Raw genomic sequence first — 27,233 nt, 5'->3', positions numbered from 1 at the left:
AATGATCCACAATATGAAGAGTATATGATTAGTGTTTTTATAACTTGTAGCAGTAAGTTTATTAGTTTTCTTGTGAAAACATTTTGGCTGTATGATTGAAATAAAGAAGGACAAAATGGCTGGTATGTGTTTAACTGTTGATTATGAACAGCTGGTTAGAAAGAGTGATGTGCTAAAAGGAAGGGTGGGAGAGTTAGAAGCAGAGATGGGAAAACTGCAAGCAGAAGCAAAAAAGTATAAAGAAGCAGACTTGCAGGGAAAGAAATCTTGTCCCTCAGCACCTTTGGACCCTACCTGTGTAACATGGGGATATCAGTCTAGTTTCATGGCTCCGGTGAGAGTGCCCACGGTCCCTAATCCTAACCCAGGGGAAGGGGGCCCTGCTACTGTTAGTCGCCTAGAGCACACTCCTATAAATCCATCTGACTTGCGGAGCATGTTAAAAGAATTGTCATCTTTGCAGCTTAATAACCCAAACCTACCCTTCTGGGAAAAGGTACAGGAGTGGATGGTAGAGGGAGGCTTACATGCTTTTGATGATCACATAGTGTTTTCAGCCTTGGACATTAGCAATGGCTTTTGGTCTATTCCTGGGCACCCTGACAGTCAGTTTTGGTTTGCATTCACTGTTAAAGGGAAGCAATATACCTTCACTCGCCTCAGCCAGGGTTTCTATAACTCACCTACTTTGTTTCATAGAGTGTTAGCTGATGTGCTGGCAAAGCTGCCAGACGTGGCTTCTTGTGTTGTACAGTATGTTGATGATCTTCTTGTCTCCTCACCAGATGGCCAAACGCACATGAAAGGCTTAGAAGTGATCCTGCAGCGCTTGGCAGACAGTGGGGTAAATGTAATGCTAGAAAGGCTCAGATCGCAAAGGAGGAAGTATCCCTATCTGGGGTATCTCATATCCAAGGGGTACAAGTGTTTAACTGTTGACCGCATTGAGGCTATTAATGCATGCCCACAACCAATTACGGTCAGGGGAGTTAGGAAAGAGTTGGGGCTATTTAATTTCTGCCCAACTCAAATCCCAAATTATTCAAGGATTGTCCAGCCCCTTAATAATCTCCTGAAGGGTGCTGGTGGACCACATGATGAAATTGAATGGATATTTGAATGTGAACAGGCATTTACCACACTGAAAGAGAGGCTAAGTACTGCCCTAGGGTTGGGACTTCCTAATCCATTAATGCCTTTTACATTGTACACGCATGTCAGAGAGGGACATATGACAGCAGTGTTCATGCAAAAACATGGGGACAAACAGTGCCCAGTAGCACACTACTCTTCTAAACTAGATGCTGTCACTCAAGCAATGCCACCGTGCCTCCAGGCGGTGGAAGGAGCTTCTATGGCCCTCAATCAAGCCTCACCACTAATTGGTGTGCAGGATGTAATTATTGTCGTGCCTCATGCTGTCCTTGCTATTTTATCAGGAAAGAAATCTTTGGCAGTCCAGGTGGCAAGATGGACTCGGTGGGAAACGAGCTTGCTAATGCCTTCAGTACGTCTGCAACGAGCGTCATCGCTAAACCCTGCCACCCTCACGCCTAGCCCAGATGAGGGACACCCGCATCGGTGTTGCCTTAAGGAAGAGCCCATGGACCTTCCATTGGAAAAAGAAACTGAAATACCTGGTGCCCCTTGCCTATACGTGGATGGTTCTTCCTCCTACATGGATGGCAAGTGACACACAGGATGGGCGGTTTGTATGCAAGATGGGCAGCTGGTGACACCTGGCAGTTTACTTGGGGCATCAGCACAAGTAACAGAACTGCAGGTGTTAGTTGCAGCATGTGAAGCCGCGGAAGGTCATGCTATAAACATCTATACTAATTCTAGATATGTGTTTGGGGTTGTACATAATTACATTAACTCGTGGGTAAATCGGGGATTCCTGACAAGTACAGGATCCCAATACAAAATGGGGGGATAGTGCAGAAACTTCATGCAGCCATGCAGAAACCTACCGACATAGCAGTGGTAAAAGTGAAGGCCCACACAAAAGGGACAGACTCTCATAGCGAGGGGAACCGAAGGGCAGATGAACTAGCTAAACAAGCAGCAGTGGAAGGTAAAGAGACCCAATTGGTTGCTGCAACACAGCCTCTCATAAACCCCCAAACTTTTTTGAATTACAGGACATTCAGCACACTGCCCCAGGGGCAGAGAAGTGGTTATGGATGGATAATGGGGGCAATCTGTGTGATGATAACACTTGGAGAGGGCCAGGGAACACATTAGTGTTACCAAATGTGCTAATGGGAACTATGATACAAGTGTATCACATGTTGGGACATGATGGAGCACGGAGGGTGATCCACCGTATGTCAAACACCTGGTGGCATCCTAAGCTTAATGCAGACGTGCATGATTATGTGAGAAGGCGTGTAACATGTGCTCAATATAATTCTGCTCCCACAGTGAAAATGAAAATGCAACATCAGCCAAGACCAACACAGCCCTTCACGCAGTTACAAATAGATTGAATTGGTCCCCTGCCAAGGTGCAGAGGGAAAGAATATGTTCTGGTGATCATGGATCACTTTACTAAGTGAGTAGAAGCTTCCCCAGTGGCCAAGGCCACTGCATCTGATGTAGTTAAACTATTGATGACTGAAATAATTCCCCGATGGGGATTTCCATGCTTCCTACTAATCCACATTCCTTATCTCCTTTTGAAACGCTGGCAGGGCGGGCGATGAGGACGCCAGGAAATCTGTGCATTGTAGGGGGGGAATTGTATGTCATGGGTGACCAGCCTATTGAATATTGCAAATTGTTATCGCAGTGTGTCTCACAGGACCCCCAAACTGAACCAGACTCAAAGGCTGCAAAGAGGACATATGTGAGGTGCAGCCTGGTGACCAGGTGATGGTGAAAGCCTATAGAAAACGAACCTTTGAACCAGCCTGGACTGGGCCTCACACGGTTCTCTTAGTAACTCCTTCAGCAGCCCGAGTCACTGGAATTCCAGTTCGGGTGCACCTGTCACGTGTAAAAGTATTCAAGGGTGAGACCCAACGTGGGGCACAACAATCCCTGTTTACTCTATGGACTCCTGGAAAGCCGCTCGTAATATTGTTAAGTGTTTGCAGCTGATATTCCCAGTTTAAAATTGATGTAGGAATTTTTGTAGTCTACTAATTGTTTTGAGTGGTTTTGAAAGTTTCATCTTAATAATGCTGCAGTGGCTTTCAGTGTTTTACTGATGTAATCACCTGGGGAGGAGCCACTGGATCAGTTGTAAATGCCATTACTGAAATCTAATCATAGGGACTGGGTTAAAATTTGTCTGTAGCAGGAATGACAGTTCATTGTGGTGAGAGTGGGGCTCACGTCTCATCAAGTTAGCTATTCCCTTAACTCAGCAACAGTTGGTTAGGTCCTCACTGTTGTACTCAGCCATCTCTTAACAACTACTCAAATGTATAAGCAAGCATTGGTCTAGGCATGTGGAAAAATTGTGTTATCTTCCTGGCATGGTATCTTCCTGGTGTTCAACATGAAAGTTGCAGCCCTGATAGGAGACTCACTTGTGCCACAGGTGCCATGTTGAGTGAGAACTGCAGTTCTCAGAGACTGAATGTCTTCACCTTGGATGGTGGCAGGGGAGTGGTCCCTATCGATAATAGGGGTATGTTGAGATGGTCATTGCATCCTTGGAGAGGTGTTAATTCCTGAACTGGAGGCTCAGCCAGTGCACCCACTCCCATTTGCATGTCACAGACACCTGTATAGAATAAGGGCCGGAGATAACTATATGGCTTTCCCACAGGACCAATGTTCCATCCTGGAGGATGGGTTTTGTGTATGGAAAACCTGAAGTCAGGACAAGCCTTATCTCAAATGTTGGGACCTGACTTAATGGTGCATGTAATGTAATTTAATGTTTGATACAGCAGTGAGGAAGGACGCCATTATCTGGTGTGGATGTGGGTGGTTAACTGTGGCAGGCAAGCCTTGCTTAAATATCTCGTTCTTCCTATTGTGTTAAGCTTTTTAAAAATATTATGAAAAAAGTGGTAGGGCAATTACAGTGATTCAGTGGATAGAAGGGTTTGCTATTGTGGAAACAAAAATTCCATGGGGAATGGATTTGGGTTGTGTTCTCACAGTGGTATGTGGACTTATTATTTTGATTGCAAATATTATGATGTATTATTTCATTCTGTTCTCAAAATCATAGTTAATTATTGATAAAATTAATTATTGCTCCTAATAAATACAAGGAAGTGGTGTTAGTGGGGTCTAAGAATTGTTCTTACCCCAAAACCAAATGGGGGAGCTGAAGGGGATGCTTGTGTTCATTTTGGATACAATGTGTTTTGCAGGGTACTTGTGCCTAGGGAAGCCCGCTGTGGCTCACCAGCCTCGGAACATTCTAGAGAAAGCCAGGGGGAGGGGGTGAGCTCAGCAGGTGGCATGGAGCGCTATGAGCATGTTATAAACATGGGTTTGTTTCACTGTGATTGGTTAGAGCTTCCTGTTCTGTAAGTTGTTCTATAACTTGTTCTATAAGTGCCATGTGCTATACACTAGCAAGGGGAGGGGCTCCTGGCTGGAGGGACTCTGCCTGATTCTTTGTCCCAGGGGCTCTCCTTGTGCACATATTGAATAAAGCCTTGTTGAATTGAATCGCATGGAATCGAAGTCCCTTGATTCTACCCAGCATCAGACTCACTGGGAACCACAAAATCCCAACACAGGGTAAGCAGATTCATATAGCCCAGAGGACCCCCTCTAGCCTTAGGTTCACAGTTACAGCAAACAGAGGTCAAATCCTCTCAGCCAAAAGGAACATTTACAAGCTGAGAAAACAAAAATAAGACTAACACGCCTTGCCTGGCTATTACTTACAAGTTTGAAACATGAGAGACTGATGCAGTGGGGTGTTGTGGGACGGATGGGTCTCTTCTTTTGGGAGACGTGTAACAATTTCTGTAGAAGAGCAGTTCTCCAGTCTACTTAGTGTCCCTCTCCTGTCTAGCCAGGGGCAGCTCTAGGAATTGTGCCGCCCCAAGCAGGGCGGCGCACTGCAGGGGGCACTCTGGCGGTCACCGGTCCCGTGGCTCCGGTGGACCTCCTGCAGACATGCCTGCAGAGGGTCCGCTGGTCCCGCGGCTCTGGTGGACCTCCCGCAGGCATGCCTGCGGATGCTCCACGAGAGCCGCGGGACCAGCGGACCCTCCGCAGTCATGCCTGCGGGAGGTCCATCGGAGCCGTCTGCCGCCCTCCCGCAGCACGCCACCCCAAGCATGCGCTTAGCGCGCTGGGGTCTGGAGCCGGCCCTGTGTCTAGCGATTCAGACACTCGCAGAGGCTCACACGACACCCGCTCAAATGTTACACTGCAGTGTGGAACACAGATCTCACAAATCAGATTAATGCAGGCAGCAACGCATAAGCATCCGAAAGACTCCGAACACTAACCGCTTTCTTATCGTTCAAACTAGATAAGTTCATGGAGGACAGGTCCATCAATGGCTATTAGCCAGGCTGGGCAGGGATGGTGTCCCTAGCCTCTGTTTGCCAGAAGCTGGGAATGGGCGACAGGGGATGGATCACTTGGTGATTCCCTGTTCTGTTCATTTCCTCTGAGGCACCTGGCATTGGCCACTATCAGAAGACAGGATACTGGGCTAGATGGACCTTTGGTCTGACCCAGTATGGCCGTTCTTATACCTATTTTATCAACTTTAACCCACAAGTGAGCCAGACAGATTCCAGCTCTGTAACTGTCAGTGCCCAGCTGGGACACGGGGACCTGGCATGAACTGGCACCTGGCCTGCCAGCCAGGGCCCGCTCCAGACCCCAGCGCGCCAAGCGCGTGTGTGGGGCGGCATTTTGCCTGAAGGGCGGCAGGCGGCTCCGGCGGACCTTCCGCAGGCATGACTGCGGAGGGTCCGTTGGTCCCGTGGCTCGGGTGGACCTCCCGCAGGCACGGGACCAGCGGACCCTGCGCAGGCACGTCTGCAAGAGGTCCCCCGGAGCCGCGGGACCAGCGACTGGCAGCACGCCCCTGCGGCGTGCCGCCCTGCTTGGGGCGGTGGAATTTCTAGAGCCGCCCCTGCTTCCAGCATCAGAGCCCCAGTCCTGGACCGGGAGTCCATTACGCTAGGTGCTGTACAAACACAGATGAAAGACATGGTCCTTGCCCCAGGGAGCTTGCAGCCTGGTACCCAGCATTTGAAGTACCAGCACCCTGTGGATGCCTGCTAGAGGAATGCTAATTCCCCCCATTGCTCCCTCAGGGACGCCGCCTGGGAGGAAGACGGCGCGTTCAGCGACCAGTATCACAGACACAGCCGCTGTGATGCCGGCTGCTGCCTGTACGTGGGCGGCAGATAGCAATCCGCAGACGACGGGTAGGCAGTTAACCTCCCAGGGCTTTGCCCCGGGCGCATGGTCCATGCTGCGCCGGGGAGGGGTTGGGGTTGGATTCAGTCTAGGTCCTGCCCCTTGCTGGCCATTGGCAGCTCAGCCGTAGCCCAGCAGGCGTCGCACGGCAATGGTCGGCTATTGGCGGATGGGGTGTGCCGGCCCGCTGGCGTGAAGGGAGGCGGGTGCCTTTGTTCTGGTCTTTGCCATCTCATTGCAGGGAGGAGCCGGGGCTGCAGCCCAGATCCTCAGATGTATCTAGGCTCCTAAGAGCCACTGAAACCCAAGGGAGTTAGGAGCCTGGGGAACCTCAGAGGATCTGGGCCACCATCCCACCTTCGCTCCGGCCATTCCCGGCCCTCCAGATGGGAGGCGCCGACACCAACCTCTTTGCTTTCCCAGCCCGTGGCAGCTGCTGCTGTGCAGCTCGTGTGGCTCCCAGGGGACCCACCGCCGCTGCTCCTCGCTGGGGGCCACCAGGGGCCCGTGGGAGTGTGAGGACTGCGCGGAGCCCGCAGGGGCGGGTAAGGCGCCTCTGGAACGCAAGGAAGTGCTGGGCCCTGGGTTTGTCTGGCGGGAGCTCAGGGCTGGCGACTGTGGCCCTTTCCCTCGCTGGGCATCGGGGAGGAGAAGGCGCCGTGCTGGGAGGGCCTGGCCCAAGGCCCATTGCAGTCGAGGGGAGTCCATCACTGGCCTTGGGATCGGGGCTGGCAAGATACCTGGCTGGACGCTGGCTCCTAAGGGCTAAATCCTGGGCCGGCCCTGAGCCGCCTCCCCCGTGGGGGGCTCTGTAACCCCTGGGAGCGTGGGACTGGCCCCAGGCCCACCAACAGGGGGTGGTAAAGGGGGAATTGCCCAAGGGCCCGGGGGCCCCCTGGGCATGGGGGCCGGTGAACCCCGGGTTTGGGGAAGCCGCCCTCGGCCCAGACCCCCCTTCTGCCTGAGGCCCCGCCTTAACTGCCAGAGCCCCCCACCCGGCGTGGCAGCCAGCCCCCCGTACACACCCCCAGGCCGCCCGAGTGCCGCCAGCCCCGGAACGCCAGGAGGGAGGGTGAGTGGGAGACGCGCCCCACCCCCCTCCCCGGAGCACAGGCCAGCCCCCATTAGCCCCCAGCCTGGGGGGAAGAGCCCCCAGCAGCGCAGCCTAGGAAGCAGGAAGGGGCCTGAGTGTGGGCAGGGCCACGCAAGGCTGTTTGGGGAGGTGAATCCTCCCCCTGCCGTTGATACCCACCGCCCATGGCCCTGGGCCCTTTGAAATGGCGTGGGGGGGCCGCAGGGCTCCCAGGCGCGCACTGGGCGGTGCCGGCTGCGGCGAAGGCAGCCGGGTGGCACGGGGACACCCTGGCCGAGCCGGAAGAACACGCCCAGCAGCGCAGCCGGCAGCACCGCCCAAAACCTCAGCCGTCCCTTTCTAGGGGGCCCATTGGCTGTTCTGTCGATTGCTGTCGGCCAGCCTGGAGATGGCGTGTGCACAGACCTGGGCACACACGTGCCCAGCCGCCCGCCTGAGGGGTCCCATTAGCAACGTGGCCATGGGGAGTGGGCAGCGTTGGGCCGGATCACCCCGCTCCCCGAGGGGAGACAGCCCAGCACCACACCCATGAGGAGCAACTCCTGACCTGCTCTGTCGGGGCGGGGTTAGCACCTCCATGGGACAGTCCCAGCAGGTCATGGGCGCCTGTGGGACACGGGGGTCACCTGCCTTGGGCTCTGCGCCCCCACTGCCACAGAAGCCTGTCTTCAGCGCCCCTTTACAGGACTTTGTGGGAAGATAGCGCTGCACGGGGGAGGGGAAACCCCATGCACAGAGGTGCCTGCCCCTGTGGAGAAGTGGGGGGGGGGTATGAGTGACCCCATGTTGGCCAGAAAGTGCCACCCAGGTCCCCATCCACGGCTCTACTCCCCTGGAGAGACTGACTGGCAGAGCAGCAGACTCTGAGAGCCCCATCGCTGCCTCTCCGCAGCATTGCCACGACCGGCCAGCCATCGGGTGTTTGCTACACTGCGGCTCAGCTCAGCTCCTCCGGCACAGGGCCACTAGCTGCCCACTGGCCTCTCCTGGCCTAGTGCTGGGCACTGCTGCCTTTCCTGGGCTCTGCTGGGGACTGCACACCGGTGACGGTCACCCATCTGCCTCTGATTCCAGCATCCCGCCAGCTCTCCGCCCCGGGGAGACCAGCAACCAGCCAGGCTGCGTGTGGAACCAGGGGCAGCGTCGGTGCGTCTGCCAGAGGCAGGAGGCCAGGACCCACCACACTCACCCCGAGAGCCAGACTTTCCCGTCCCCGCAAGTGAAGACCCTTCGCTGCCCCGGTCCCTGGCTCTGCTACCTACAGGTCTGTGAGCCCGTCATTCTCTGGTGGTTTATTGCAATGCAACCTCCCTCCCCCACCAGCGCTCACCTCTCCCACCTCTGCCGTCCGGGCTCTCCCTGGCACCCACCGGCTCACCTGCTTTGGCAGAAGGCGGCTGTACAGCTGCCAAGGCGTGGATGTCCCTCGAGAGACAGGGCAGCTCCTGAGAGCGCGCCCTGCATTCCCTGCTGGCCGGAGCTCACTGTCTCAGGCGGGATCTCAGTTCTCTGCCCGTGGCTCCAGCTCTCCTTCCGCTCTCTCCTCCCTGGGGCTACCCAGCACTCCCAGCTTGGCCCCCGCTGCTGCTGTGGCGTCCTGCCGTTTATCCCCTGCGCTGTGTCACTGGGGGAGGTGAAAGAGATGGGCCCCGGCGCTGGACAATACACATCCCTATAGAACCCTGTGAACTCGCTCGGGATGGTTAATGTTGCCACTGGTGTCTGAGCGGGAGAGCAAGTCACAATGTGGCACTTCCCCGCGGTTCAGAGGTTCCCTCGATGCCACGCCCTGCTGTGGCACCATTAGTGCAGGGACCAGAGCCCTGGGCACGACTGGCTCAGACACCCAGCCAAGACTTTCAAAAGTGCCCAGCGATTTTGGGTCCCTCGATTTTTGGGCCCCAACTCGACACAGTTTAAAGAGGCCCGATTTTCAGAGGGTGAGAATAAGCACTGAAAATAAGGCCTCTTGCATGTGTCTGAAGATGGACCCTCAAAATCACTCGTCACTGTAGGAAATCTTGACCATTTCCTCAGCTGCAGGCACAGCCTGCCTCACCTAACCCCCAGCACTGTTCTTTGCTCACGGTCCCATCATCCCTGAGGCCCCCACGCATTATTTCTGCCATTATCTTACTCGAAATCAAAGCTAGATTTTCCAGGAGGGACTTTAAGGATCTCTCATTACTGTATTTGAAGAGTGGCAGCTCATTTGCTTCTATCTTGGGCCTTGTCTACACAGGAAAATTAATCTGGATCCAGTAAAGGTGTGAATTAAAACTGGATTAGTTAAACTGGATTAATCCCCTATGTTCACACTGTCATTTGGAATAAAATTGGCCTTAATTCAAGTTTAGTTCAATTCACATCCTGATCCAGTAAATCTCCCCCTGCAGACAAGCTGTAGGACTTCACTTCCCCTCTGGCTTTTCAAAGCCACGTGCCATTGGGTTGATAAAGTCAGTAGCTAATCTCTAAACATGCCGGGATGCCACGGCCAGACATGCTGATTCGTATGTAATCCAGCTTCCCCGCGGTTCCTCTCACTGGCCTTTTGCCAGCGGTTGGTTAACGCGACCCAGTCGCGGTTTTCAAGGGTTCGGGACGTCCCTTTCAAATCTTTGGGGCTGAAGAGCGGCCCGGCGGCGTTAGCTTCCCGTGGGTTGCTACTGGACTAAGGGATGGGCTGTTGTGTGTTACAGAAATGTCCCCACGAGCTCTCCCAGCGTGAGCGACGCCAGAAGGAGTGAGAACGGCGTCGCCCGCTCAGGTGATCCCCTCGGTGTGCCGCAGACCCCTCCGGGAGCACCAGTGGAGCTGTCTGCTAGAAAGGGGACTGATTTATGGCTGCTAATTAGGGGCTGGATTGAGGGGAGAGGGAGGAGGAGGCTGCCAGGAACGATGGCTTAGGGCAGCAGATTGTTCGGCTAGAGGCACATGGACCAAGTAGACAGCCCCCAGCCAGTGTGGGGAAGGGACCGGGTCCTGGCTGTACCCGCTGGTCTGCAGAGGGGCAGGGTGGGCAGCTGGGTGGTGCAGGGAGCGTGCTGCGTGCCAGGCTGCTTGGGAGGGGTTTGCTTCCAGCGTCACAATCATCACAGCCCCGACGCAGCGCAGGGCCCAGATAGCAGGACCCAGCCTGTGGCAATGGAGAAATGAATCTCAGCCTAAGCCTAAGGTGCTTGGGCAACAGGTGCAAGGCAACAATACAGTGGCGCCAGCGCCCTCTAGTGACTGCACATGTAAATACAGCACGTCTGCGGGCACTGCTGCCTCCCAGGTGCAATGACCCCTGACACCAATGGTACAAACTCTTTCCGGGCCTGCTGCCTTTGTGGTCCTTATGCAGACGTCACCAGAGGGTCTATTCGTTACAAACCCAGTGTCACAGCACGGGCAGCTCATGATTTTGGTGTTTTTGCTTAAAGCCCCAGCTCCCAGACTCCTGTGATCCCAGGGGACTCCCAGCTTTCGTTTTTCTTTGAAGCGTGACCCCTCGAGGTTCAAACACCAGAAGGTCGGCGCTCAGGCCTGGGACACAGGAGACTGGCTTCAGGCCCCGCGCTGCCGCAGGCTCCCTGTGTGACCTCACTTCCACTGAGTCTGACACCTTTGAGCTTCTGGGCCTTAGTCTGTCTCAGCCTCATCTCCCCAGCTGCCCGGTGGGGATAACAGCCCTGCCTCACGAGGTGCTGACTGGGGGATGCCCAAACACTACGGGGATGAGAGACTGGGGTAACTTTAAGAAAAAAGCTCAGGGTTGTGAAGCCAGGCTGACTAGTGGTCCTGGAATGCCTGGGCTGAGCAATGCTGTGGCCACAGCCCCATCTACTGCTAAGGTTAATAAACCCTGTCTGGGCACCTCTGCAAACTGTTACCCCTACAGCTAAACTCTGTCCCGCTGCCTGCCGGGACCCAGGAGCGTGTGTACCAACCCCAGGGCACAAACCCCACACTGGCTGTGAGTTCTACACTTAGATTTCACCAACCAATCATCCAGTGCAAACGCCTCAGGCACTAAAAGAGCCTAACCACGGAGACACAGCCAGTCCCCGTGGGTACTCCAATCTGTCTCGCCACCCAGGGGAGCTACCCCTCTGGTGGATGGTCCCTTACACCAAGAGTCACGGCAAGATTCAGGTTATTCCCAGTCCCAAAGGACCAGTCACTTACCCCAGGTCAATGGCACCTTAAATCTCACACCAAAGACAATGTTTGTAGACAATCCTACAATAAACTCGATAGGGATTTATTAACAGGAAAAAGAAACTAGGGCGGTATTGACATGGTTAAAGCAGGTGAACATACACACACAAATGAGTTACAATCTTAAGTTTCAGAAGGTAACAGAAGTCTATAATAAACAAGCTCTATGTGTCTTTTAAGACTAAGCAACTGGGGATCTCTTGCTTATGCCTAAGAAATCTTGCCCCCCCTCCCCCTCCCAGACTCCAAGCAGCACAAAGATAATCAGTGCCTCCTTGTTAGGGGTTTTATCCCCCTCCTCTCACGTGCGCTGAGCTTCAAACTCAAGGGCTGTGAGGAATCCAATTGCAGGATGCATCTTCATTGGGGGGGGGAGCAAAGCAACGAAGTCTTTTGTCCTTTTTAACGTTCCACAATCGTCCACCTGGTGTCGATGGGCCTGTCCTGCTAAGCAGGACGTTGCAGATCCATACGTCACACTAGTTAATCTTTCTCTCCAGTCGGGTGATTTATACAATTACAGAGGCTTACAATATAACTGCCCAAATACTACTTTGCCAGATAGTATACAGAGATTTACATTAGATTAAAGCTGCAGCAACTCACATGCATTTAATGCAGTCTAAATGCTAAACACATTCTTATAATTCAAATACCTATTTTAACAACACTAATACACAAGGGAGTAAGACTGTTTCCAGCTCTGTATTTGGCAGTGTTCAGCGGAGACAGGGACCTTGGCATGAGTGGGCACCTGCTCTGCCAGCGTCACAGTCTCACGCGGCACCTGCCGAGAGCAGCAGGCTCCCAAGAGAAGCCAGAGCTGGGATGAGAAAATGTGTGCAGGGCCGTAGCAGACATGGCCTGCCCCCCTCAGCCTTGTCTGCAAATGGAATCCCCTGGGGAAGCAGATAACGCTGGGTGAGAACGCTCCCTGGGGGGTTCGCTGCAATCTCTCTCTCTTTTCTTTCACAGCACCAGTGCTGGGAAGAGCTGTGGACCCCCGGGGTTTCCCTGCTGCTGCTCCTCTCTGTAACATCCCAGCCCTGCCGGAGCAAGGGGTTGCCCCCCAGAACACACAGAGTGGATACAAATTGCTATTTTGCCAGAAGACCAGCTCCCCAGGGATTTCATGGCTGTTGGGCATTGTAGGTCTGTGCAGTCCATAGCAGCAGAGAAACCCCCACGGAAAATTAGATCTGAGTACAGTTTTCTTCTGAGACGTGTCTGTCAATGCTGCACAGCTAAATGTCCTGCGTGGATCTGCGGCACAGCTGCGCGGCGTCTAAAACCCTGTTGTACTGCCTGTTACAGAGCCAAGGTGCCGATAGAGGGGGAGCTGGGGTCTTGTGTATCCTTCACCAAATTCGCACTTGAGTGATGACAGTGGGGTGTCCAAGGGGGGTTACTAGGCCATCACCTGATGACAGTGGGGTACCTACAGGTGATGTTAGATTGCAGGCCTGCAGCAATGGGTATGTTACCTCCAGGAACGGTAAAGAGGAAACCTCCCATTAAGAAACCCAGGACATTCAGAGCAAAGATTAATCTGTAGAGCTTCTCAGGAAATGGCAACAACCTAGACAAACTTTTTTTTTTTGCTTTCTTTGATGTTTTCAGGGGCTTTTGTTGAAAAACAGGAACTCCCAAACCCCCAAAATGTTGAGCTCTCAGTTGCTGGAAACCCAAAATTTTGGTTTTTGGCAAACCCCCCTCCCCAACTGCCCCCCAAAAATAATCTTGCAATGGAAAATGTTGGACCAGCGTTGGTAAACTGAAAGGGTGGAAGTTGATAGTTTCTGTAACCAAACTCTGTTCCTGTCGCAGGTCAGGGCTGAGCTGCACCTCTCTCAGGGCTTGTCCACAGGGCGAGTTAGTGCACAGCAAGCCAGGGGGTGAAGCTGTCGCATTCGAACTTGCTGCGCACGAATGTACCAGGGAGACAAAACGTCCGTCTCTCCGGGGCTCCCTTCCCAGCGATGAGGCGGCGCCGGCCCTTCTGTGCGAGGGAAATTCGCCTTCCACCCCACTGTGACCCTGGCTCTCCAGCCCACAGCACCATTGTTCCCCTCAGCAGCTCCAGCAGGTTTGGCCCCGTCTATAGACTCCCCCGGGAAGCTGCCAGCAGCTGATAAACACAGCGACACCCAACAGCTGCGTCACAGCCAAGGATTAGTTCTGCACAGGAACATGGCAAACGGGAAGCGAAGGGCACAGGCGGCAGGTCATATGGGCTCGAGGTGCCCGAGCACCAGGAATATTCAGGGCTGGGGGCCCTGCTCCAGCAATATTTGGAGCTGGGTCTCTCCCCCGGCCATGCCTGGATCGGGCCCCGGCCCCCGCGGGTCTCCCCCCGCCCCGCCAATTCCCTGCCTGAAAGAAAGCAGCGCCTGCCTCTCCCGGGCCTGCTTGTGCTGCCGGTGTAGCACATTCCTGTGCGGAGCGGCTCCCGGCAGAACTGCTGTCTGCTGCCCCAGGGTCCTAGCACCCCCCATCCCCTAATGGCGAGGCAGGCTGCCCTTACCCTGCCCTTCCGCCCTAGCCCTGAGCCTCTCCAACGCCCCAAACCCCTCAGCCCCAGCCAGATCCCTCATCCCCCTGCACCCTAATCCTCTGCTCCAGCCCTGAGCCCCCCCTGCATCATGAACCCCTCATCCTCAGCCCCAACCCTCATCCCCCTGCACCCTAATCCTCTGCCCCAGCCCTGAGCCTCTCCAATGCCCCAAACCCCACAGCCCCAGCCAGAGCCCTCATCCCCCTGCACCCTAATCCTCAGTCCCAGCCCTGAGCCCCCCCTGCATCATGAACCCCTCATCCTCAGCCCCAACCCTCATCCCCCCGCACCCTAATCCTCTGCCCCAGCCCTGAGCCCCCTCCTGCATCATGAACCCCCCCATCCTCAGCCCCAACCCTCATCCCCCCGCACCCTAATCCTCTGCTCCAGCCAGGAGCCCCCCCTGCATCATGAACCCCTCATCCTCAGCCCAACAACCCTCACCCCTGCAGTCCCTCCTATCCCGCCCCCTCCCAGAGCATGCACCCCTCACCCCCTCCTGCACTCCTCCCCTCAGCCAAGAACCTGCACCCAAACTCCGTCCCAAAGCCTGCACCCCTCACCCCCTCCTGCACACCCACCCCCTGCCCCAGCCTGGAGCCAAACTCCATCCCAAAGCCTGCACCCTGCAACCCTCCTGCACCCCAGACCTCCCCCCCAACCTCCCTCCCAGAGCCTTAGGCAGGTGGGGGTGGGATTTGGGGGGGTCAGAGTTGGGAGGGCGGGTTCTGGGCACCACCAAAATTTCTGTGAACTTGCCACTTATGGCAAAGGGGTTCAAGTAGCAAAAGGTCTCCCCCTCCCCCTCCCAGCACACACACTGTCTGATCTACGTTTAGAATTTCTCTCCAGAATTAGCTAGGCCCGACTTCACCCTGGTCCCCCTGCTCTTCTGGGGCAGCTGACAGGCTCTTTCTCTGCAGACCCTGCTTCTCTGGGAGCTGCAGGGAGCGTCTCTAAAACCAGCCAGGCCCTTTGGGCTGCATCTACCCATTGCCCCACTTCTTGCCACAAGCCACCAGCACGTGGTGTCCAGTTTGGATGGAGACCACACGTCCCAGGCCTTGGCCCCTGTCCTGTGTGTTATGCACTGGGGCTGGGGCTGTCTAGAGCCCTGACGCCAGTTCCTGCAGAACAAAGCCACCGAGGACTGAGTTAACCCTTTGCAGCCTGGGGCAGGCAGCACGATTGCAATCAGAGAGACAATTCCTGAAAAAAATCCCCATGTCTCCTCTGTTCTTCACAGTCCCACAGACCCTTCTGTGCCTGCAGCGTGTCACAAAGGGGCACCAGACACCGTGTCTCTGAGAGCTGGCGTGGTGCGTTGATACCACGCTAAGGTTAGCTTTTCCCTGTGCTCTGATTTCAGCACATGGCATGTGTGGTTTGCATACAGGAAGACACGAGCTCTGTCTGCTGGAGTCCCCAGCACAGCTGGCCCCAAGCCTGGCTGGCGTCTAGGCACCAGTGCAGTATAAATGCGATGTGATAATAATAGCCTGGCATATGGAATTATGGGGCCTGATCCTGGAAGGGTCCTGAGTGCCGTTAAGTGACCTCAGCACGTCCCAGGATCGGGCCCCTAGTGAAGACTGGAGAATAGTTGCCTTCAGCGTGACTGCTTTGCTTCAGAGCGCCAGGGAGAATTCAGAGGGGGCTCAGCGTTTGCCTTCTGCCTTCTGTGGTCCTCCTGCTTGAATGAGATTCTTGTGGCACAAGATGTAAAGCTCCTTTTCCGCTGCTGCTGTCTGCCCTTAACAAAGGACCCAGTGATGCTACAGGAACGGGGATGTGGTCAGCTACTGCTGGGTCTGCCCTGCAGTCTGGACGCAAACCGTACCAACGACCTCCCCTGTGAACAGAGAGAGCTGTGAGCCAGGTTCCCTTGAGAAACGCAACGTCACACACAGCTGCTGATCGCGGCCGGCAGCCATGCGGCCAGGGCAGTTACTGTGAGCGAAGGCGCTTGTCCCGAAAATGCCTCCTCTTTGGAGTGAAACCGGTTCTCTTCAACGCAGGAGGCTGACAGAGCTGCCCGGGCCCAGGCACGGTGCTGTGGGGCTGCTGCTGTGGGCACTTGCCTCCCCCAGCTTTGACACACACCTCGATCCGGACCTGCAACATCCTGCGCTATTGCAATCTGTGGCCTCCCCATGCAGCCCGGTCAATACACCACGATCTTGGCCTGCCGTGCTCCCAGCTACCCCAGCACAGCTCCCACCCGCTCTGCCAATGCACTGCTGCCCTAGGCTGGAGTATCCCCTGCCAGTCCGGTTCTGCTCCCTGCCCCAGCTCTGCCAAAGCACCTGCCTGCAGGGCCCAGTCCCTGCTCGCCCAGCGCTGTGGATGGGCAGAAACAGATATTGCCATTAGCCAACAGCGCCCCCTAGCGCCAGCTGCCCCTTAGTAACTGTCCAGCCAAACCTCCTTCATTCGGGGAGCGACTATTGTTTGGTTATTTGCTCATTTGCAAACAACCCAGGGCTGCCCAGAGGACTCAGGGGGCCTGGGGCACAGCAATTTCAGGGGCCCCTTCCATAAAAAAAGTTGCAATACTATAGAATACTGTATTCCATGGGGCCCCTGTGGGGCCCGGGGCAAATTGCCCCACTTGCCCGCCCCCGCCCCCCCCACGGCAGCCCTGAAACAACCCCTGCTCCCTCCCCCAGTGGGGTGACCAGATGTCCTGATTTTATAGGGACAGTCCCGATTGTGGGGTCTTTTTCTTATATAGGCTCCTATTACCCCCCCCACCCCCATCCTGATTTTTCACATTTGCTGTCTGGTCACCCTATCCCCCAGCAAGCTGCACACATGATAAAGATAGGTGAGAACCAGGGCCGGCTCCAGGGATTTTGCCGCCCCAAGCAGCCCCCCCCCGCAACAAAAGCCACAATTGCGATCTGTGGCATTTCAGCGGGAGGTCCTTCGCTCCCATCAGGAGTGAGGGACCTTCCACTGAATTGCCACCGAATAGCTGGACCTGCCGCCCTGCTCCAGAGTGGCTGCCCCAAGCACCTGCTTGCTAAGCTGGTGCCTGTAGCCGGCCCTGGTGAGAACACCATATCCCGCAATGCACGCTGCTCCTTTAGCTTGATATATGAATGCTCCACAGCATTTTTAGTATGATCTTAGCCCTGCGAGTCCTCACTACAGCCTCTGCTACTAAAACTCTGTTACCAAGCGGGAGGGTTGGCGGAGATGAAAAACTGGGTCTGAGAATCATCAGGCTTGTGGAATAAGGGCAAGCGATGGTTTTGGTCATCTGCTATGTCGGTCACACGGATATTTACCTCCTGGCCGGATGGGGGCAAGCGGCACCCTGAGTAGGTCACTTCGGAAGCATTGGGTTGACGTTCTTTCTGGAACACAGTGGTCTTTATGGCAGTAGTTGCGGCTCCCGGCTGGGAGGAAGAGAAAGGGAATGAATACTAACACCTCGCTGTGATATGGCACGTTTCAGCCACAGATCACTAAGCGCTTTATCGTGGAGATCAGAATCCCCTTTGTACAAACAGGGAAACTAAGGCACACAGCAGTGAAGTGACTTGTCCAAAGTCACACAGCTGGCTAGTGCCAGGACTAGAACCCAGGGCTGCATCCACTAGGTCACACTGCCTCCAACAGGGCATAGTGCCCTCGATAACAATGGATAGCTGCATGGAACTGAACATATCAAAAGAACATATCAGGACCGGCTCTCGGTTTTTTGCCGCCCCAAGCAAAAAAAATTTTGGCTGCCCCCCGTCCCAGCCCTGGGCTCCCCCACGCATCCCCTACTGCCACAGCCCTGGGCTCTCCCACCCACACCCCCTGCCGCCCCAGCGCTGGTCTTCCCCCTTTCCCCCCTACCTGTGTCCTCCCCCCACCCCGCTGCCGCACCAGCCCTGGGCTCCCCCTTTCCCCCCCACCACCAGTGCCCCACACACACACCTCCTGCCACCCCAGCCCTGGGCTCTTCCCTCCCCCCCCCCGCACCCTCCTTCCGCTGCAACCCTGGGTCACTGGTAACTCGCTCCCAGGGCGGGTCATTCAGCAGGAATTTTGGATGCGCACAAAACACTGACAGGATTGGTTCCCATATGGTTACAGAGCCGCAGTAAAGTGGAACAATTTTCAGCTGGTGTGATTGGAGGATATCTGGATGCATATTATAAGACTCTCCTCCATAAATGAGGAAAAGTTGAGCTGCCTTTATTATTCTTTTGTTCCACTCTTTCTTTCTATGGGGAATTTGCCAATGCAATTTCACTGTCTTCCTTTTAAACAAACAAACAAACAAAAGGCAGTGGCTGTTGAAAATAGCAATTCCAGTCCTGATAACCACTGGGAAGCATTTCTTGCTCAATTTTATCCTACTTTTTCTACAGCAAGTTACAGTGGATCAGTATATTTGATTTGGAAGAAATGAAGTAAGAGCTGCCCAAAATGAGCGGGAGCACTCCTGAATTTTGAGGTGTTCAAATCTGGAGGGCAGGTGCTGGGGTGGGGGCGGGGCTGTGGGCGCCGTGGGGGAGCATGGCAGGATGTGTGCAGCAGCGTGTCTGGAGCTGCGCGGAGCCAGACACGCTGGTCTGAGTGGCACGGTAAGAGGACTGGGGGCTTGGAGAGGGGGTAGGAGGTTCCGGGAGGGCAGTCAAGGGACAGGGAGCAGGGGGGGTTGGATGGGGTAGAGGTTCGGGGGTGCAGTCAGCGGCAGGGAGGGGGAGTTAGATGGGTCAGGGGTGCGGGGGAGCAGTCAGGGGACAGGCAGCGGTTGGACAGGCATGGGAGTCCCAGGGGTGTGTCAGGGGACAGGTAGGGGGTGGGGTCCTGGGGGGCAGTTAGGGGCAGGGGTCCCGGGAGGGAGTGATCAGGGAGCGGGGGGGGGAGTTGGATGGGTTGGGGGTTCTGTGGGGGGCAGTCGGAGGGAGTGGATGGTGCAGGGTGGGGCTTCCCTCCCCCTGGAGTGTCCTGTTTTGTGAATGTTCAAATCTGGTCTCCCTGCCATCCACAGCACTCACAGCACGCTGCCGCATGAGGTCCCCCTCCTTCCTTTCCAGTTGGTAGTGGCCAAGGGAACGCTGGGAAATGTAGTTCTTTCCCTGCTCCAGGGCTTGCTCTATAGGCAGGGAGCTCACCAGGGAACTACAGCTCCCAGGGCCCCCTGTTGGTTCTCAGCTTCCATGCCGCCCCTGCAAATGGGCTGCCCCAAGCAGGTGCTTGCTTTGCTGGTGCCTAGAGCCGCCCCTGGTTTTTTACCAGAAATATGGAGCCTTCCTCACCCCCGCTCAACCTACACGCACACACACACACTTTTCTCCCCTCCTTCCCTCTTTTTATTCCTCTTCTTTTAAAACGTTTTTTTAAAATCTAAACCAAGGACAAACATTTTTTTAAAAAAGCCAGAGCCACAGAGATCAGGCCATGGGGTAAGAAAGCTGTCCCGAGTTTTAGGGGGCATGTTGCTAACTCTTTTAGTGAAACGGTTTGTAGGCGGCCTGGCTGTGTAAGTTGTTATGCTTTAGCATGGGCAAGCGTTTATTATTTGAAAACCCTTTTCCATTTGATGAGGTATTATCTGCCCCCATCTTACGACCTATTAACAAAAACAAGCCAAAAGATACATTGTAGCAAGGACTGCAAAGGAATAGTTACAATATTGCTGATTATTACCTTGTCTAAGCGCCTAGAGAATGTATTTAGTTTTGTTTTTATAAAACACTTCTATGCAAACTGTAACCCTGAAATCAGAGGGACTATGAGTAAGTCCCAATGCAGAGGGCCTTGGGGTGGAAAATGAAAAGGTACAGCCGAAGCGGAAGATGGTATGATGTTAGAGGGTGTTTTGGGAATAAAACAGGCCGTGGTGTAAAATAAAATGTCAGTTGAAAATAACTGTGTAAAGCATGTTTTTATGGAGTTCCAGGGATGTGGGGTTTGTCAAAAGGGCGGTAGGTTGCCCCCGTAGTATACGCACAGTTAGGTTACAGTTTGTCAACAACAACAACAAAAGGTGTCCAAACGGCCTGTTCCTCTAACAAAGGCCCAACCACCTCACCCAGCCCTGGTGTTTGTGCATGAGGGTTATAGGCTCCCTATGCACCATTGCAAAGCAGCCCCAGAACCCCTCTTAAACCATACCATCTTCCGCTTCGGCTGTACCTTTTCATTTTCCACCCGAAGGCCCTCTGCATTGGGACTTAATCATAGCCCCTCTGATTTCAACAATGTCTCACGTCTCTCATCCACTGTTTCATATTATTTAATGCTGTACATCACCTAGGGTTACAGTTTGCATAAAAGTGTTTTATAAAAACAAAACAAAATACATTCTCCAGGCGCTTAGACAAGGTAATAATCAGCAATATTGTAACTATTCCTTTGCAGTCCTTGCTACAATGTATCTTTTAGCGTGTTTTTGTTAATTTTTCTGATAGGTCGTAAGATGGGGGGAGAGAATACCTCATAAAATGGAAAAGTGTTTTCAAATAATAAACGCTTGCCCATGCTAAAGCATAACAACGTACACAGCCAGGCTGCCTACAAAACCGTTTCACTAAAAGAGTTAGCAACATGCCCCCTAAAACTCGGGACAGCTTTCTTACCCCTTGGCCTGATCTCTGTGGCTCTGGCTTTTTTTAAAAAAGTTTGTCCTTGGTTTAGATTTTAAAAAACATTTTTAAAAAAGAAGAAAAAAAAGAGGGAAGGAGGGGGAGAAAAGTGTGTGTGTGTGTGTGTGGGTAGTGCAGGCGTGAGGAAGGCTCCATATTTCTGGTAAAAAAACCATGGGGCAGCTCTAGGCACCAGCAAAGCAAGCACCTGCTTGGGGCAGCCCATTTGCAGGGGCGGCATGGGAGCTGAGAACCAACAGGGGGCCCTGGGAGCTGTAGTTCCTTGGTTAGCTCCCTGCCTATAGAGCCAGCCCTGGAGCAGGGAAAGAACTACAATTCCCAGTGTTCTCTTGGCCACTACCAACTGGAAAGGAAGGAGGGGGACCTCATGCGGCAGCATGCTGCGAGTGCTGTGGATGGCAGGGAGACCAGATTTGAACATTCACAAAACAGGACACTCCAGGGGGAGGGACGCCCCACCCTGCCACCATCCACTCCCTCCGACTGCCCCCCACAGAAACCCCAACCCATCCAACTCCCCCCCCGCGCCCTGATCACCCCCTCCCAGGACCCCTGCCCCTAACTGCCCCCCAGGACCCCACCCCCTACCTGTCCCCTGACACACCCCTGGGACTCCCATGCCTGTCCAACCGCTGCCTGTCCCCTGACTGCCCCCCCGGAACGCCCTACCCCTTCTCCAATCCCACAGCCCCCTTACCGTGCCACTCAGACCAGCGTGTCTGGCTCCGTGCAGCTCCAGACACGCTGCTGCATACATCCTGCTGTGCTCCCCCACGGAGCCCACAGCCCCACCCCCACCCCAGCACCTGCCCTCCAGATTTGAACACCTCAAAATTCAGGACTGCTCCAGCTCAGTTTGGGCAGCTGTTACTTCATTTCTCCCAAATCAAATATACTGATCCACTGTAACTTGCTGTAGAAAAAGTAGGATAAAATTGAGCAAGAAATGCTTCCCAGTGGTTATCAGGACTGGAATTGCTATTTTCAACAGCCATTGCCTTTTGTTTGTTTGTTTAAAAGGAAGACAGTGATATTGCATTGGCAAATTCCCCATAGAAAGAAAGAGTGGAACAAAAGAATAATAAAGGCAGCTCAACTTTTCCTCATTTATGGAGGAGAGTCTTATAATATGCATCCAGATATCCTCCAATCACACCAGCTGAAAATTGTTCCACTTTACTGCGGCTCTGTAACCATATGGGAACCAATCCTGTCAGTGTTTTGTGCACATCCAATATTCCTGCTCAATGACCCGCCCTGGGAGCGAATTACCAGTGACCTAGGGCTGTGGCGGAAGGAGGTGTGTCTGTGGGGCACTGGTGGGGGGGAAACGTTGGAGCCCAGGGCTGGGGCAGCAGCAGGGTGGGGGGAGGACACTAGTTGGGGGGGGAAATGGGAAGCCCAGCACTGGGGCAGCAGGGGGTGTGGGTGGGGGAGCCCAGGGCTGTGGCAGCAGAGGGGGGCGGGGGGAGCCCAGGGCTGAGATGGGGGGGGCAGCCAAAATTTTTTTTGCTTGGGGCGGCAAAAAACCTAGAGCCGGTCCTGTAAAAAACAGCTAACTTTTTTTACAGAAGCTATTCTTTCTTGTGTTTTTTGTATAAATCAAACTTTAAAAAGCAATATTGGGTTTTTTTTTATTAAAATACATGTGTAACGCCCCTCAGTTGCCAGTTTCCATAGTCTTACCCAGTTGTTGTTTTGGTATTTTAAAAAAACTATTTTAAAAGAACAGGCTAGTATCTTAAGCCTTATTAGTTCACTAAACTTCCACAAAATATCCCTAAGAGGGGCCTTGCTTTGTTACAGCTCAGGCGATACTGCTTTTTCAAAATAAACTTTAAAAAAACCATAATGCTTCAAATATATGGGGAGGAAAAGAAACTTCTCTCTAATCCACTGGATTACAAAATAAGGGGGATATAAACTAGCTCTTACTAAGGTTCTGTTGCTTTCACTCTGGCGTGTTTTCTGCGTGCTCTCCTTTTTTAATTAAAACACGCATGTAAAAATGTTAAATAAAGAGCTCTGTATTCATATAGCCTTGTCTTTTAAAGTGTTTATTCCTCTACAAAACTTGATAACTTTCACTTGTATGTGTTAAATTGCAGGCAAAGAAGCAGCCTTCTTATCTCTGACCTACTGGTTTACAGAGGCTGTTGTTGCTGATAGCTGCTTTCCTGCAAAAGCCTGCTGTCCTTACTAAAAAAAATGACCAGTGCTAGCCTAAACATAGGGAAAAACGTTTATAAACAGGCTTTCTGTGTTTTTAAGCCTGGGTTGTTTCTGCGGACTTGCATGTTATTGAAACCCCTATGGCTAAGGGGCTAAATGAAGGTTATGGGTCTTGAAATAGGCTTGTCTTTTCAATTGTTTATTCCTTTACAAGCCTTTCCTCCCTCTTTTGTTAAAAAACGGGTAAAGACGCAATCTTCTTATCTCTGATCCACTGGATTACAAAATAAGGGGAATATAAACTGTCACTAAAAACCTGGGGTTTTAAACCTAGGGTGGTTCTGCATATTTTTTTATTACAACACCTACAAAAGGGATGTGTCTTAGGTTTGTCTTTTCAAAGTAACTTTAACTTGTGTTTGTTCAAAAGTTTGGGAAAGAAGCAGCCTTCTTATCTCTGATCCACTGACTCACAGAGGCTGCTTTGCTAAGAGGAGCTTTGCTTCTTTGTCTTTCTAATCCACTGGTTTACAAAATAAGGGGTGTATAAACTGTCTGTTACTAAAAACCTGGGGTTTAAACCTAAGGTGTTTCTGCCTGTTCTTTTTCATTGAAACACTTATGCCAAGCGGGTTAAATAAAAAAAAGTGTCTTCCTTTAGGCATGTCTTTTCAAGTGCTTATTCCCTTGAAAGCCTTTCACCTCTCTTTGGTAAAAAGTGGGGGAAGAAGCAATCTTCTTCTTTCTAATTCAATGGTTTACAAAATAAGGGGTTTATAAACTGTCTGTTACTAAAATCCTGGGGTTTTAAGCCTAGGGTGCTTCTGCCTGCTCTTTTTTTATTACAACACCTACAAAAGGGATGTGTCTTAGGTTTGTCTTTTCAAGTCATTCTCCCTTTGCAAAACTTAATGTAACTTTAACCTGTGTTTGTTAAAAATGTTGGGAAAGAAGCAGCCTTCTTATCTCTGATCCACTGACCCACAGAGGCTGCTTTGCTAACAGGAGCTTTGCTGCAGCTACATTGTGCTTACTAAAAAATAACACCTGTTAGTCTAAAACCTAGGAAAAAAACTGTTTAAAACGGTGTGTTACTAAAAGCTTATGGTTTTAACTTCTATAAAAACTCCTCTGTAAAAGGGCTACATGGTGGGAAAATGCAGGGGTGGGGGTCCGTTTCTTTAGATAAGAATAAAACAGTTAAAGGGGAGGGGGAAAGGTGGGAGTTGGCTCTTGTTTAAAATCTTGGGACTCTAGGATTGGTTCAGGAAAATGAATTCTATGACGCTGCTGTAAAACCACCTCTGACTGGGCCGATCCAAAGGCGGGGATAACGAGTCTGAGAGGGTCTGAACCAGAAGAGTTGCCTCATTCTACAGAAAGACTGAAAAGGTGGGAATTCTCGCTCTCTTTCTGATTCCACCACGTGCTCTCTAGCTTTGCCCTTTGCAGAGGGAGCTCTCTTTCTTGCCCTCTTCTTTCTTGTAACCTCTCTCTTCTTTTCTTAACCTACCCTGATACTGAATGCTTTTCTAGTTACTGTCTTACCCTGTGCTCAGCAAACGGGCTCTGCCTGCTTCTCTCTCTCTCATTCTGATTTCACCCTGTGCTCTATCTTTGCTCTTTGCACAGAGGGCTCTCTTTTCTTCTCCTGTTCTTTCTTTTTACTTCTCTCTTTCTTTCTTAACCTACACTGGTATTGAATAGTTTAAATGCTTTTTTTATTCACTTTTTTACCCTGTGCTTACCAAACAGGCTCTGCCTTTCCCTTTTTAAACCTAGTTTTCAATATTATTTAACTCTTTTCTTAAACTAATCTTTTAAAAACAAATATTTCTTTTTTTTCTTCAAGTTCTATCTTTCTATTCTTGAATAACTTGCTTTTACCAGCCCCTCTCCTTACTCAATCACATCCAATAACCTTTCTTCCCTTTTTTCTCTAAACTTTACTCAAACTTTCTTTTTTCATATTTTCACTCACTTCTTTCAGCCTTTTTCTCTCCATGTAACCAAGCACAAACACACACAACACATCCCCTATTCAAACACACACCATTTTTTGTCAAAATGGTTGATGGCGCCAAACTTTGGCGCCAACGTCATTTTCTCTCTCTCCGTCTTTTTGATCCCATCATGTGCTGTCTATCTTTGCCCTTTGCCAAGGGGGCTCTCTTTCCCTTTTCTTGCCCTGTTCTTTCTTTTAACCTGTTTTTTAAAACCTACACTGGTATTGAATAGTTTCAATGCTTTCTTTAGTCACTTTTTTATCCTGTGCTTACCAAACAGGTTTTGCCGTAGTAAATTCCCTTTTTAAACCTAGTTTTCAATATTATTTATTGTTTTTCTTAACCCAGCCTGACATTTAATACACCTTTTACATTTATCTCCAAATTTTCTATTCTCCAAACTCAGCCTTTACCATCATCTCTCCTTACTCAAACTCACTAAAAATCTCTCTTCTTTCAAACTAACTAACCCTTTAAAAACAAAAATCCTTCTATTCTTTCATAAGCAGCCTCTTTTCTTCAATAACTTACCTCTCTTCTTTCAAATTTCCTTTTTTTCCACTAAACCTCACTCACTTTCTTTTTTCCTCTTCACACTCTTCTTTCAACCTTTTTCTCTCCATGTACCCAAGCACAAACATAGAGAACACTTCCCCTAGTCAAACACACACACACACATTTTTTTCAAAATGGCTGATGGCACCACATTCTGGCGCTAATGGAAACAGGATGGGAAGGTGGGACATGAGCCCTAAAAGGGGAGTGGAAACCTGTCAAAAGTGCATGGTGATGAATACGAGCGAGTTAATTACTACCTGATACCTCTCCTGCCAAGGGGCGTGAAGCTGCATTAATGAATGTTGGTGAAAGCCTTTCGTCCCCTCAGCTGAAGGGCGGGCGGGCGGCTGTGGCGTGTGGTGCACGGTGGGGAATGTTTTCCCTGCTCTACAGCTGGGATCTGAGCATGTCAAAGCTGCCTAGCAGATTTTTATGTCCCTCTCGCTCAATTGAGCACCTGACCGAGCTGGGCCAGGCGCTGAGGAGGACACGGGCCCTTTGCCTGAACTAAGACACGGGCTGGGGTTCAGGTCAGGTGGATCTAATGTGGCTCAGCTCAACCTGCTCCTAGTGAAGATGCAGGTCAGAGCTTTAGCTCCATTGTGGCTGGTGGAGTTGTGGTGTGGCCAGAAGCCAAGGCCGGACCTGGGACAGGTGAATCCAGCCCACGGGTGGGGTGCAGAGGAAACGGGTGGGGGAAGAGGAGCGGAGTTGTGGGGAGGGAGGAAGGGCGTTTGGGGGTGAGAGCAGGACAGGAGCTGGGCTCTGTGGCACAGTGACGGGGAGAGGGGTATTTGGGGACTGGGGAGGAGGTGGCTGGATGGGCTGGGGGGAGGGGCAGGTAGTGAGAGCCAGATGGGGTCCTAGAGGAGCGAGGGGTTTGGCTGTGGGGGGAGGCTGAGGACGTTGATTGTGTGGTGGGGAGAAGGGAGGGAGGGGTTATGGCAGGGGAGGGACTGAGGGGAATTTTGTGGGGTGGGGGGGATGGGCTGGGTCCATCCAGTCACCACCCACACCCCCCTTCCTCCCATCCAGCCCCCTGTCCCCCACCCACACCCCCCTTCCTCCCATCCAGCCCCCTGTCCCCCACCCACACCCCCCTTCCTCCCATCCAGCCCCCTGTCCCCCACCCACACCCCCCTTCCTCCCATCCAGCCCCCTGAACCCCAACCACACCCCCCTTCCTCCCATCCAGCCCCCTGACCCCCACCCATCCCCCCTTCCACCCATGCAGCCCCCTGTCCCCCACCCACACCCCCTTCCACCCATCCAGCCCCCTGACCCCTACCCATCCCCTCTTCCTCCCATCCAGCCCCCTGACCCCCACCCATCCCCCCTTCCTCCCATCCAGCAACCTGAACCCCACCCATCCCCCCTTCCTCCCATCCAGCCCCCTGAACCCCACCCATCCCCCCTTCCTCCCATCCAGCCCCCTGAACCCCACCCACACCCCCCTTCCACCCATCCAGCCCCCTGACCCCCACCCACACCCCCCTTCCTCCCATCCAGCCCCCTGACCCCACCCATCCCCCCTTCCACCCTTCCAGCTCCCTGACCCCCACCCACACCCCCCTTCCTCCCACCCAGCCCCCTGACCCCCACCCATCCCCACTTCCTCCCATCCAGCCCCATGACCCCCACCCATCCCCCCTTCCTCCCATCCAGCC

The 27,233-nt window shown here is 52.9% G+C and overlaps 2 long non-coding RNA genes across 3 annotated transcripts; one reads left to right on the top strand and one right to left on the bottom strand.

Moving 5' to 3' along the window:
* The first annotated feature begins 6,247 nt into the window (after positions 1 to 6,247).
* Positions 6,248 to 12,772, top strand: LOC123361269. 2 transcript variants are annotated; one of them, XR_006576134.1, is made up of 5 exons: positions 6,248 to 6,371; positions 6,787 to 6,908; positions 8,531 to 8,720; positions 10,159 to 10,226; positions 12,638 to 12,772. It is a non-coding gene; the product is annotated as an uncharacterized LOC123361269 (long non-coding RNA). The 2 variants fall into 2 exon arrangements; XR_006576133.1 differs by lacking the exon at positions 6,248 to 6,371 and having other exon boundaries at positions 6,614 to 6,908.
* Positions 12,773 to 14,965: 2,193 nt separating this feature from the next.
* On the bottom strand, positions 14,966 to 26,514 carry LOC123361268. Its single transcript, XR_006576132.1, has 3 exons — positions 25,540 to 26,514; positions 17,510 to 17,620; positions 14,966 to 16,068 (listed from the first exon to the last, which is right to left on the bottom strand). It is a non-coding gene; the product is annotated as an uncharacterized LOC123361268 (long non-coding RNA).
* Between the last annotated feature and the right edge of the window lie 719 nt (positions 26,515 to 27,233).

This window comes from Mauremys mutica, unplaced genomic scaffold, assembly GCF_020497125.1.
Source record: "Mauremys mutica isolate MM-2020 ecotype Southern unplaced genomic scaffold, ASM2049712v1 Super-Scaffold_100434, whole genome shotgun sequence".
NCBI lineage: Eukaryota > Metazoa > Chordata > Testudines > Geoemydidae > Mauremys > Mauremys mutica.
Note: the sequence above shows the minus strand (reverse complement) of the source record. Positions and strands in the feature narration are given on the sequence as shown.